Source organism: Papaver somniferum, chromosome 7 (assembly GCF_003573695.1).
Source record: "Papaver somniferum cultivar HN1 chromosome 7, ASM357369v1, whole genome shotgun sequence".
Lineage (NCBI taxonomy): Eukaryota > Viridiplantae > Streptophyta > Magnoliopsida > Ranunculales > Papaveraceae > Papaver > Papaver somniferum.
In genome coordinates this window covers 173847831-173862432 of record NC_039364.1, presented here as the reverse complement: position 1 = coordinate 173862432, position 14602 = coordinate 173847831, and positions in this window count along the sequence as shown.

Below are 14602 nucleotides of genomic sequence, written 5' to 3'. Positions count from 1 at the left end.
AAAAGCATTAACTCCACTAAATAAAATACCAACCATTATTACCCAAAATAAGGCCAACTCTGATTATTCAGATTTCAAAAATAACTTTTAGTCAAAACAAGATACGAAAAAAAAATCAAAGATGAGAAATAGTACTTCTAAAAATATATAGTAGATATATATATTGAACACCAAACTACATTACTCTAATCAAAACAAAAACAAAAATACTACACTCGGAATATGTTTGTGGCATGGTCATCGTCAGTACATGTTTCCGATTGTCCTCCAAAATTCCTCAACGAGACGGCGCTCCTCATGTGAGGAATAACTCTAACCTTTGCCCACCTTATCTCCGCAATTTCTGTCAAAGTTCTGGTGAGTTCATTATAACGCGCTAAACAACGGTTGTTTTGCAATAGGACGTCGTTGTTCTTTCCCAAGGCTATAAGCTTATAAGGTGGCCACCATATATTCGAAGGATCTTCCAAGACAATGCTCCTCTTAAGTTCCCAATTCCATTCTACACCGGGTGACCGTGCATGAATATCATTATCCGAAATGGGTGCCCAAAAATCAATCCGGAGATCATAAATATCGTGAATGTTGTAAAATAAAAGGTGAACTCCAGACAAGACCATTCCAAGTTTTGGAGTACTGAAACCACCATTCTCATAAATATGATGCAGGGGTGGCGAATGTGACTGGAATGTCTCTCATTGTCCAAATTGAAAGATACTATCTGAATATTGTCATAAAAATAATGATTTGTCCAAAAAATACAACCATGTGCATACACACTTGAATCCCAAAAAGTAAAAGTAAAATATCCGATGTTCCTCCATCCCCTGTTGTCGCCTAGAGTGTGTACGTCCACTTTGCCATCCACTTGAATTCGAACTACTTTGTATTCACCGGTATGTTGACAATAGCCGAATCCCCCTACGAAGAATCGTGGATCCAAACTAATTTGTGGCGTTGGTGTTGGATCACATATTTGTGGCAGATGGAGGTGCTCACCCGTTGTTGGATTCATAATATAGATAGGATCTTGTATGTCGTGGTGTGAAACATAAAAACATACTAGACCATTACAAGATCCAACGATTGGGTGTGACATGTTTTCATCATATGATCGGATAATATTCCAGGTACCATTGTTTCCAAATAACATCTGATAGAAATCTCCCATCATCGTGTAGTAATCTTCCTCCTCAATTTGTTCTCTGTAGAAGAGTTGCGTAACTTTTTCTTCTGTCACTTTTTGAGTGAAACCGAAAAGGAGTTCAATTTTTTTGTCTGCAAGGACATAATTCCACTCTTTGCATACACATTTGCTTGCCAAAATACCTTTTGTACTTGGGAGGAGGTGTAGTATCTCGGGAGTTAAATCCGGCAACATTTCCATTACTATTACTGGTGAAATATTTTTTTTTAATGTAGAAGTATTTAGGATTTCGTTTTTGTTGAATGCTTATATAGACATCCAATGGATGCAATATGTGTCCCCACACAACACACCTGTTGGAATTTTCACGTATTTTGGTGTTTCAAAATCTATTCGATTAATGTGAAGCGTAATACGAAGGGGTGCGAACTGTTACACCGTTTGGCCAATGGTTGCATCCTTAATCAACATTCCTTATTTAAAAATCCATGATCCAAACAAGAAACGTATATTTTCACCTGTGTGTGTGAGATTTATTCCAGTTAACATTCTATTTATGTGTCCATTGCAAATTTAAAAATTAGGGTTATGACCATAGTATATTAATCTTTTGAAGAAAAAAATGATCCCAATATATATTGTTATTGCCAATCATATATAGCTGTAATTTATGTTGTTGACCAATATACGAAAGCCAAAAGAGAATTTGGGCATGGTTATAGAGCTTGGATGGACGGAATTGTTGCGCATGGCTTTGAGTAGGTGTGACCGAGGGAATTACACCAAAAATAGAAATTTGTTCAGAGAAGATTAGGCATGGCGAATCATGGAGAGAGATACTTCAGATACCTACAGATTTGGCAAGAGTTTAGCCAAGGCATGCACATTACCGAAGAGTACATGATTATGATATACTGTAAGATAAAGCATATATGTACTCAATCAACATGGTTGTGTTTACGCAATTTTTTTCGTGCTATTTTTCCGTATTTAGATAAATCATACTATATACTAAAATCAATGTGGTGTTGTACACGTATATGAGAATATATTTATCAATATGGACACTGTTATATTTTGTTTATTTGAGAGTGAGAATATAGTTCAGTGGTCAGAATACATTCTATATTAGAATTAGATGTGTATATGCCTCCACCAGCACCAAGTAGTTTTGTGGGTCAGTGGAATCATGTAGGTTTCACTGGACTCAATCTTGAGTCAAGTTATTACGACTTTGACAGATGATCTACTGCTTGTTATACCTTTTGTTAATAAACTTAGACTCAGTTATAGTGTTTGGGTGTAGGATATTGTTACCATTAGTGAATCAAGATTGTAGTATGTTTTGAGAAGCAGTTTCTGCACTTTAGATGAAAAGCGTCTAGAATTAGGATTAATACCTTACCTTGTACCAGGATTCTAGTTCTGGATACAATTCAGATAATGCTTTAGTAAATTCATAGATCATATAATACATTTCAACATACCACAATTTAACATACCATTGTTCCTTCCATTAGAAATCACAAATACATCTCCAGCATACCAAATGTAACCCATTATATTCAAATCAACACAAAAAGAAACCGTAATTGCAATTCCATTAACCAGATTTACAAATACTAGTCAAACCCATCATATTTACAAAAAGACCCTAATTCCTAAGTAGTTCCATTACAATCAAACCCATTCACAAGATTCACATCAAAACATGACCCAAAAACCTAATCTGTAATTCCCTCAAACTTCTGATAGATTAACTATTCATACCAGGAAAAACTAGACTGTTACCCCCCCCCCCTGCAAACACACACCTTAATTACAAACAAACTAAAACTGTTACCCCCTGCAAAACACCTTAAAACCATTAAACCTTAAAACTTTTAACACCTTAACACCTTAAAACTGTTACCAGTTACCATCTGCATAACAGTATCAAAAAAAGCCCACCTGTTCCAAAAAAAGAAAAATATCCGAATAGAAACATAACCACAAGAAAACATCTGTCAGCAAATTCAACAATATGAGGAAAATCAGCAATGAGCAAAATGATCAGCAAACACCTACAAGATTTCTTTGAATTTTCACGAAGAAGCTCTTAGTCCGGTTTCACAAAATCGAAGCTTTCCCATCGAAATCTTGTTGATGTTCCAGGGATGATTATTCAGAATCATCATCGTTGTTCTCATTGCTCTGCTGACTGCTATCGTCGTCGTTGTCGATGCCCATCTCATGATCGCTGTAATCATTGCTATACTGACTTCCTGTTTCAGTTTCACTTCCATAACCTTCATCACCTGCATATTCACTTCCTTCATCATCTTCATTCTCTTCCTCCAAATCTCCAACCTCAACTGGTTCACCATTCTCATCAACACCATCAATTGTTTCTCCATCAGAATCAGCATTCAATCTCTCATTCATGGTTCTTGCAAAAAGCCTAGGGATTAATTTCTGCTAAGAACCTTTCATACCATGCATCCTCAATCTTCTTTTCTATCTTCCTCCTTTGTTTCTCTGTCTCAGAATTTCTCTCATGATCATCATTTCTCTCAAAATCATTCTATTTCTCTTCAGAATCACTTGAGGTTGCACTGCGGGTCTTTCTCCAAACAAATCTGCTCCTTCTTCCATCATCTCTCTCCCCTCTTTCTCTGGCTTTCCTCACATCTCTTGCAATTCTCTTCCTCTTCCATTGGTCATACAGTGGAGCATTTTCCTGACGAACTCTTTCGAACTCAATCAGACGATTTCTCTCGTCAATCTCTTGCTGCACAAAATCCATCAAATTCTCCAACTCTCTAGTAGAGAGAGTCTTGGCAACTTTCTTGGCGAACTTAAAAGGTGCAGAAGGCTGATTATCTCTGTTAGCATTGTTTCCTCCTAGATCACCCATTATCTCTAATTTATGTTTTCTTTTCTTAATTTCCTTGCCTAATTTAGGATGATTTTCTGTGTTTTGGAAATTCTCTGTTTAATTTCCTTTTGTAGAGAAGATGACATTAATAGTCATTTAAGGCATTTGGTGGAACGTCTAGTCCCTTAGCAATTCACGCCTATTCAAAGGCATGCGCAACAAGTCCTAAACCCATCATAATAACTCCTGCACACCAACATTGCTAATGGGAGTGTACCAAATTAGCGGGTGGTGGGTTCAAAAATCATAAGAGAAAACTGGTTTTGCCTTGGGGATGGTACGCCCCCCACTAATTTGGTACACCCCCATTAGCCTAATTGCAGACTCTTCCGATGGTCAATATCTAATAAATCTGCCATTAAGGGGTTGATAGACAGTTCAACCAAGCACTAATTATCATATTTGATTTTTTTGGTAGATACTGCAGCGCCAACACCTGTTGAGGGACATGATGTGTCGCTGGTATACTGCATCTATAATGGCAATGTTCACACCTGAAATGGCTTAACATTGATGAGATTTGTTAGGTATACAAAAAATGGTCAAACATAGTTAGGTGTACAAAAAATGGTCAAACATAAGGTCAAATACCAAATAAAATCAGCACAATGGTCAAACATAAGGGCAAATACCAAATAAAATCAGCACACTTGTGTATATTTGGCATAATTATTTGATTTGATAATTAGTTAACAGATGGGCCATATCTTGAACTGCAACATGGTTTGGTTCAGGCATCATGCCATATCTCAATACCCTGGTCCCTGAGTCCTGACCAAAAACAAAATAGGTCAAGAAAAATCAAATCAGCATTGTGCCACATAATGCCTAAATTTTAAAGAAAAATAAAAAAGGTCTAAGGAGTTTCGAACCTCCAACCTCAAACTTAAAATAACTAAAGTGAACTACTGTGCCTCACTAACGTTTTTGAAATTTGATTTCCCTTCAAGATATTTTCTATTTTTGTTGTTGTTGTTGTTGTTGTTACCGCTTAACATCTAAACTGGAGTACTTATTATTGTACTAGCTAATTCCTTTGTTACTAGTGCCTTGGATATATAGTAGTGTCTTTTCTTTACTACTTTAGTCAACTACATTGCACTATTTTACTCCCAATTCACATATTCTTAAAAGCAAACTAATAAATTATTACAGAGTAATATAGTACTAGCTAGTGCCTCGGAAGATCATAAATGCTTTTTTGTGCAATTTTTTTTGATTAAAATCCCAATTTATATTCTTAGAAGCAATTCTAGCTAGCTCTTACAATTAAATTTGTATTAAAAGAATCGATTGGTATTTATTTATTTAAATACTGGCCGATAATATAGGATTTTATCATGTTTATGCCTTTATTCTGGACGAAACATGAAATATCAGTGATACATAAATATGAATATCCGATAATATCGCATTATTGGTCGTATCGGACCGATCAGCCGATAATATTGGCAAGAATGTTTGGGGATCTTAGGTTGTCAGGTGTAACTAGCTTATTTGATTGGTCGGCATTATGAATTCACGAACGACTATGATTGGCTTCGTCGACAAGACTCGATATCCAAGTTTTTTTTACCAATGTCACTCTTGGACATGGCTTATTCAGCTAAACCATTTTTTATTTCGATGTCACGATGATAAAGAGTATAGTTCATCCAAAATTAAGTTTCCGAGAGTATTTCCACCAAGATAAATTGATTGATGGTAATTTTCCATTTTTTCCGATGTCACTCTTGAACGAGCTTGTAAAATCTAAGTTTCATCCAAAATTTAAGTTTCTGGAGATCACCGAGATAAATTAAATTAATTTTCTATTTTTACTGATGTCATGGACGAGCTTATAAACCAATTTATATTTCGATGTCACAATCTTAGCAAGTACAATTTTATCGCCCAAATCTAAGTTTACCGGGGAATATCTCCACCAAGATAAATTGATTGATGGTAATTTTCAATTTTTACCGATGTTACTCTTGGACAAGCTTATAAACCCCAGATTTTTATTTCGATGTCAAGATATCTTAGAAATTATATTTCATCCAAAGCTAAGTTTTTGGAGATCACCGAGATAAATTGATTTAATTTTCTATTTTTACCGATTTCACCCATGGACGAGCTTGTAAACCAATTTATATTTCGATGTCGCGAACTATGGTAATTTTTAATTTTTACCGATGTCACTCTTGGACGAGCTTCTAAACCAATTTTTATTTATTTCGATACCTTAGCAAGAATTTTTCGTCCAAATATAAGTTTCCGGGGAGTATTTCCACCGAGACAAATTGCTTAATGTTAATTTTCCATTTTACCGATGTCACTCTTGGACGAGCTTGTAAACCAATTTATATTTCTTCCAAGTTAAATTCCTTAATATTAATTTTCCAGCCAATTTTTTTATTTTATATTATACTGTATTTATTTATTTTCCAAAGCTATACTTGTTCACTAGCCAAGTTATCATGCTTGTACGTGGCTAAGCTAGAGGTTGAATCGTAAAGTGAAAAAGTGTGTCACGGTATAAAACACGAGCAAGGAAGACTAAGAGAGTACTACTACTCGCCTTTTTATTTTCCAAGTCTCTCTCTAAACTGAACCTAGGGTTTCAGTATCAAAAACTGAAAGTTTTAGTATCAAACCAGAGAAAATGACTTATATAGTAGTACTTCCTTCCGATTTCTTCTTCTTGATGAAGACAACTAGATTGTTGGTTATTTTGGTTGCAAGGTTGTTCTTTGTTTTGGAGATGAAGAGGATGATGATTATGATGATGTTGACGATGAAGAAGAGGATGACGATGAAGAGGATGATGAGTATGATTCTGAGGATGATGATGATGAGTATGATTCTGAGGATGATGATGATTTAGATGATCCAGAACACTTCTTTTGGTCTGGTCCAGCGCTTGAGGATGAAGATGAATACGATGATGTTGATGATGATTGGCCATACAAAGATGTGGTTACGATTGTCGACAGCAGCAGTGAAGAAGAAGGGGATTCTAAATGATCTAGTCCTCTGTTTTCATGGTTCTGCTATGCAAGAATGGTATTGAATCACATCTCGATCCATCATCTTTTGTTTAGTTATGTCTTTTTTTTTTGTTTTTTTTTGTGTGTGTGTTATTAGTGTATCTTATGTTTTTTTTTTAAGATGTTTAATTAGTCTGTTTGTAAAGCTGCTTGTAAGTTTACTTTTTGTGAATGTTTAATATTTAAGGATGCAATATTTTTTTTAGATTCCAAGTGCATATGTTGTTTGATGTAGTTTTTATGTTGTTGTAAAAGTGGTAGTAAAGTTGTCGTTCACTCAGACTTGTGAAGATTCGATTTTAGATTCAAACTCAATAGAAAACTCAAGAAGTTGTTATCAAGATTATAAAAAGCACTGAGACTCAGGATTCCACCATTAACCAATTAAGAAATTTAATCTAATCAATATTCATGCAATTCTTTACGTTTAAAGTGATTCTAATTTATTGCCTCTTGTAGATTTTTGAAGTAACAATTGTAAACACCAAGCATGAAACATCAAAAGTCTTAAACTAAGCATGTTCCATCAAAACGAATCACAATCATTCAATAAAAATCAATTTTCCAATACTAGTTCTATGCAAATAATCATCAAAGAAATTGCAAAAATTAATTAAAATAGAAATATACCACTTTTCATGGAATAATGGCTTCCTCCGTCGCCTCAGCAAAGGGGTTTAGGTCCTCATGGTAGAAGCACGCTCAAAAGAATTTTGCATTGCTCAAAAAGGTGTTTTTATTGAATAAATATGATAAAAATAGTAAAAGCAGCTCAACTGCAACGTTTATAGTTGTTGCAGATTGAGTGTTACAGAGATATTAAGACTGCTGGATTACGACTGTATTTTTTTGCTGTTGATATGCGACAGTTCTATGCGACAGTTCTATGCGACTGACTTTGACAGGCCTTTGTTCTTCGTCTTCTCCTTCAGCAGCAGCAGAACCCAGTTTCCTGCAACTTCGATTTCTCGGCTCTGTGGTGTTCTAAACTTCCCCTAAAGTCTCGATACCTTTTCTGGAACTATCCTCAACTATTTATACACCACAGATGAGAAAATAACTCGGTTAAATCCCTTTTCCTTCCCCTCAAGTCTCGGCCTTTTGTATTTCCTTGTTGACGCGTCTCTTAGTTGTTGTTTTTTTCTTTACGCGGCTTCAGAATTTCCAAAACTCTCCCTGACTCGATAGATATGAATCCATCAAAATATCTTCTCAGATTCCCCACGTAGTTGCCATATTTGAATATCCAGGGAACCCGTAAACCTACCAACTTCCTGTTTTATCGAGTCCTCATTATCCAGCCCAAATAAGTCGAATTAAAACACCATATCAGGCTTGTTTAGTCAATTAGAGTCCATCTGTACTAGATCCGGTGATTGAATCTCATTCAGTCACGTCCAATTTTGAATCCAAACTCTGCCAGTCGCATGAAAACATTTCCCGCCAATTTCTTTATTTTGAAACGTAGAAGATGATTGCCCCTTATCCTGCTGATGGGTGCGAATAGAAAGTGGCCACCCCTTATTAATTTAGGTGCCTTTATCTAAACTGAGAGTCTGAATAGTAATTTTCTCCCACGGGCGCAAACACCACTTTTCGAGGCAATTTCGCCGCAAAAGCTTATTTCTCCAAAAACACCTACAAAGACACAAAAAGCCATAATAAATACAAAATCGAGCACTAACAATATATATAATTGAGATTATATCATACACAAAAATGTGTCTATCAAATACCCCCAAACTTATTATTTTCTAGTCCTCGAGCAAAAATAAAATAAAATAAAATCCTAACTCACTGACGCAGGCATCGTCGATTGCATTTAGCGTATGCAATAAGCCTTTAAACCCCTAGGTGGCCCTAGTGGCCGAGTTATAGTCTCGGGAGGGCTTACCAGAGATATACCCACAAAACCTTTACTTCAGACCCTAATATCTACGCAGAACCTTGGAAGGCACTAAAGAATCTCCTTGGTTGGCATACTTATTGACTACAAGAGGAAGTACCCTGATGCGAATTTCCAATTGTTGTACACGAGTTTGCACTCAAGCATACTAAAATTCATATATAAGTGACAGATCTCTACTCAGATAGTCGCATTATGGACATCAATATCCGGAGTCAAAACTAATCACATGGATAGATCAAGAAGATGGATATAGAAAAACATAGATGGTTTTGATGTTTACTAAGTGAACAGCGTTTCCCATATCTGTCTGAAAGACTCCGCCAAAATGAACCTATCCTAATGGATTGAGATACTGGTTTGACTAATATCAACACACTGGCATATACAAGGGAACCAATGATCGATAATCCTAATTCTAGTTCAACACAACTGGCATATACAAGGGTACCAGTGGTCGACTTTATTCATTGAACAATTTTTTTTTCAGCTTTTCCATTTCTTTTTTTTTTTGATCCGTTTGGTCTAATTGATCTGGTCTGGTCTTTTTTTTTTCTTTTTCTTTTTCTTTTTCTTTGTAACTCAATCACTCTAATTCACCCTAACATTGGTAACAACTTGAAACGTGGGCCCCACCTATCACTTAGAGAAACAAAGTTTAAAAACAAAATAAAATAAGAATAGAAGTGAAAAGGACTCAACGAGATATGGTGAAACTATCATGTTATTTCTAACACCTGAGATCTGTGCTTTTATGAATATACTCTTCTAGATGTTTTCATCTAATCAGATTGGTTCCTCAACTCCTACGATCAAAATGCTTCCATCCACTTAGATTAGTTAGTGAAATCCTTAATAGGCATAAATTTCTAAGCTCTGGAGTTTATTTATTCGTATTGAAACTAAAAAGTTTCTCCCATACCCCCAAACTTAAATCTAACATTGTCCTCAATGTTCTAAAGATAAAATTAAAAGCATGAACAAGGAGAAACGGTTACCATTTGAAGCAAAGAGATAAGGAAAGATATTACCGTGTTGCATGAGATTGGGTTACCTCCAAAGAAGTGCTAAATTTAAAGTCTTCAGCCAGACGTCAAATACCACAAAATGGCTAATTACCTTTCAAATCATATATCAATATTCGAAACAACTGTGGGTCAACAAAAGCAAATAAAATTGCCACAATTATCAGACAACTACACCGAATCAGAAAAATGAATAGACATAGCACATCCTCATCCAAGGTTTCCTGCAAGACAACTGGGTTTTTTTGTTGTGCCCATTTGGGCTTCATATGAGTGTCTTGACAAATTGACTCATTCGACAACAAGTTTTTAGAATTTCCTCCTGGACAATATCAGGAGGATCCGGTTGCAGAATCGGAAGTGACTCAAGTAATACCTCAGGTACACTAGGCTCGAATCCCAAGTTAGGGACTTCTAATGGGGATAATTGACCATCAGTACCCCCAAACTTAGGGTAGTCAGTATTCTCGGACAAACCTCTAACTATTGCTTGAATTTATGGATCCTCAGAGTCTTTAAAATACTCAAGAGCTTCTTCTAGTTCATTACCCCCAAACTTAGGGTCAACACTACTCTCCGTAAGGCCTAGCACTATGGCTTGGATCTCAGGGTCCGTAGAGTCTTTAAAGTACTCAAAATCTTCTTCTAGTTCAAAAGTTTGGTCACCTAATTGACTTAAGAGAATTTCCTCATCAAGTTCATCTAAGGAATCACCAAATAAAGTGTCGTCCCAATTATCCTGAGTTAGATCCTGAACTAAAGTGCTAATCATATTCACTTCCTATAAATCATCAGAAGGTTGTCTATTAATATTAAAGACATTTATTTCAGTGGTCATATTACCAAAGGAGATGTTCATAAGTCCGGTCCTACAGTTGATGACAGCGTTAGCTGTGGCTAAAAATGGGCGACCTAAAATCACCGGTATTTGAGCACTAGGATCCTGAACAGGCTGAGTATCTAGAACAACGAAATCCACTGGATAAATAAATTTATCAACCTCAATCAGAACATCCTCTATGACACCACGAGGTACTTTGACAGACCTATCAGCTAATTGCAATGTCATTTTAGTCGGTTTCAACTTACCAAGACCTAGCTGGTTGTATACATGATAAGGGAGTAAGTTCACACTAGATCCTAAGTCAAGCAATGCCTTATCTACTGAATAATTACCGATCACACAAGATATGGTGGGGCATCCAGGATCTTTGTACTTAGGGGTTGTTTGGTTCAGAAGGATTGAACTTACCTGACCAGCTAAAAAGGCTTTCTTATGGACATTAAGTTTACGCTTTCGTCTACAAAGGTCCTTAAGGAACTTGGCATAAGCAGGCATTTTCCTAATTGCTTCTAATAAATGGATGTTAATGTTTACCTGCTTAAATATCTCTAGTATTTCGTTGAAAGTCGACTCTCTCTTTGTTGGAGCTAACAACTGTGGATATGGGGCTTTGGGTACAAAATAAGACCTGTCGGGAACCACATTGGCATCACTAGAAATTTTATCGGTTTCTTCAGTTAGTGGCTCATTCTGGGGCTCATCTTGGGAACTAGAAGGTGGATCTACAGTATGTCCACTATTAGGCATGGCTACCTTATTGTCTACCGTTTTACCATTCCTAAGGGTTGTGACAGAATTCACTTGATTAAATGGTTTTGCACCTACTTCATTAACTCCTCTAGGGTTGGGGGTAGTCTGATTATGGAGCCTTCCGTTATCTCTCTAACTTAAGGTCTTAGCTATTTGGCCGACTTGAAGTTCTAGCTTAGCAAGGATCTGAGCATTAGTTTGAAAGTTCTGCTTGGTTTTCTGCTGAAAACTAATTTGGCTCTGTGCTAACATATCCTGAGTTTTTGCTAACATCTTAATAGATTCCTCCAAGCTAGTCGTTTTATTTTCTGGGCCTGATGAATTCTTAGTGTAACCAAAATCTGGGGGAGCATTAGAATTACTAAACTGACCTAGACTCTGGCCCTTAGACCATGAAGGTTCGGATGGTTTCTCCAACCAGGACTATAGGTTTCTGAATATGGGTCAAACTTCTGACGGTTATCAAACCTAGTGTTATTATAGAGAGCATTGGCTTGCTCTTCATTATTCTGGCCTTCCCAAAAAGGCTCTTTTCTACCACTAGTATGACCCAATTCTAAGGCTTCTAACCTTTTTGCTATAGCAGCAATTTTGGCATCTTATTCATAGCCTCCTTCTACCCTATTAACGTTTCCTCTACCTAGAAGAATTGTTTTCTTGGGTTCCCTACTATATTCCCATTGCTGGGTCTTTTCGGCGATTTCATTCAAAAATTCCATCGCCGCATCAACAGTTTGGTTTTCAAAACCACCAGTGCATAGAGACTCAACCATGGTTGTTGTCGAATAATCTAAACCCTCATAAAGGATTTGAACTAGCATAAACTTTTCTAAACCATGATGAGGACATTGGGCTAATAAGTCATTGAACCTTTCCAAATACCTATACAAAGACTCTCCCTCCTATTGAGAAAATGTGCAGATTTGCGTCCTAATAGACGATGTTTTGTGCCTAGGGAAAAACTTGTTCAAAAAGGCAGATGTAAGTTGTTCATATATTTCGATTGATTTGGAAGCCAAACTATATATCCATGACTTGGCTTTATCTTTTAAGGAAGAGGGGAATAACCTGAGTTTCAAAGCATCATCATCAAGGTTTCTAATTTTTAGGGTACTACAAATTTCCTCAAAGTCCCTAACATGGAAGTATGGGTTTTCATTTTCTTTCCCTAAAAATATTGGGAGCATCTGTAAGGTCCCAGGCCTAAGTTCATAATTTGCTTCAGTTTCAGCTAACCTGATACAGGAGGGACGAGTAGTCCTAGTAGGGTTCAACAAAGCTTTTAAAGTTGTCATTTCTGGCACTATCGGGATATTTGGGATTATATGCAATCATAAAACAAGGCTGACTCAACCAAATCAAACCTAATTTTCTAGCAAACAAAAAGCATGATGGTTCCACTTAGATTGTTTCTTGACCAGCTTCTATTCTTTCGAAAAGGAACTCGTTACAATCTGAGAAAACCCCTCTGGAATCAATACGAGTCAAAGTAAGTTGAATCGAGGCGAGGGAAGCTCAGTGGAGCTTTGATACCCAAGGCCTCACCAGTTTCAAGGCGGTGCAGTCACGCATTCAACTCACATAAACCATCATGAACTTCGAAGTATGCTCAAAAGAGTAACCAATATTTTCGAACGACTTTCCTATTAAGCTCTTTACCCTATCGGTCTCGTTCTAGTCAAAATTTTAGGCTTAGGTTCGCGTTTGGTTTCGTTTTCCTAAGGCGGGCAAGAAGAGAACGGTGATGAAATCCGAACCCTTATCTTGTATGGCCAGTCCTTGCCCTTTACTAGGAAATTAAAGCAGCCGTTTTCAAGTCCTCAGCATATATGCAAACGAAGGAATACAGTAAACCCGCTGACAGGGGATTCGCGGTTGTCTCGAAAAACTTACCTCCCGTACCAGACGGGCGAAGAACCGCTGAAGTCGACTCGGGACACGACTCCTATGTCATGTACGAACCCGAGGGGCCGAGGCGATATCGTAATCACCGTCCTTCTCTGCACACAGTTTTTATTTAAACCAACCCTTCTGTAGGGTTTAAAAACAATAATGTCCCAGTTCAAAAAGTGTCCAAAAATAAAAAGAAAAATTACAAAAAATAAAACCTTATTTACAGTTTCTAAAAATAAAACAAAATAACTATATACAAAATTTTCTTCTTCACTCCTTTTGGATTCCTCTTTTCTTTCCTTCTTTGGCGATGCTTTCCTTTTATAGTACTTTTTATTTCCTTGTAGCTTCGCTCCAATCTGAAAAGAATCGAAAAATACCAAAGGCGTAAAAGAGAACAAAAATTCTAACAGAAATAAAATAAATCTAAAACCTAAAACCTAATACAAATCCGCGTCGGCGGCGCCAAAAATTGATGTAGTTTTTATGTTGTTGTAAAAGTGGTAGTAAAGTTGTTGTTCACTCAGACTTGTGAAGATTCGATTTTATATTCAAACTCAATAGAAAACTCAAGAAGTTGTTATCAAGACTATAAAAAGCACTGAGACTCAGGATTCCACCATTAACCAATTAAGCAATTTAATCTAATCAATATTCATGCAATTCTTTACGTTTAAAGTGATTCTAATTTATTGCCTCTTGTAGATTTTTGAAGTAACAATTGTAAACACCAAGCATGAAACATCAAAAGTCTTAAACTAAGCATGTTCCATCAAAACGAATCACAATCATTCAATAAAAATCAATTTTCCAATACTAGTTCTATGCAAATAATCATCAAAGAAATTGCAAAAATTAATTAAAATAGAAATATACCACTTTTCATGGAATAATGGCTTCCTCCGTCGCCTCAGCAAAGGGGTTTAGCTCCTCATGGTAGAAACACGCTCAAAAGAATTTTGCATTGCTCAAAAAGTGTTTTTATTGAATAGATATGAGAAAAATAATAAAAGCAGCTCAACTGCAACGTTTATAGTTGTTGCAGATTGAGTGTTACAGAGATATTAAGACTGCTGGATTACGACTGTATA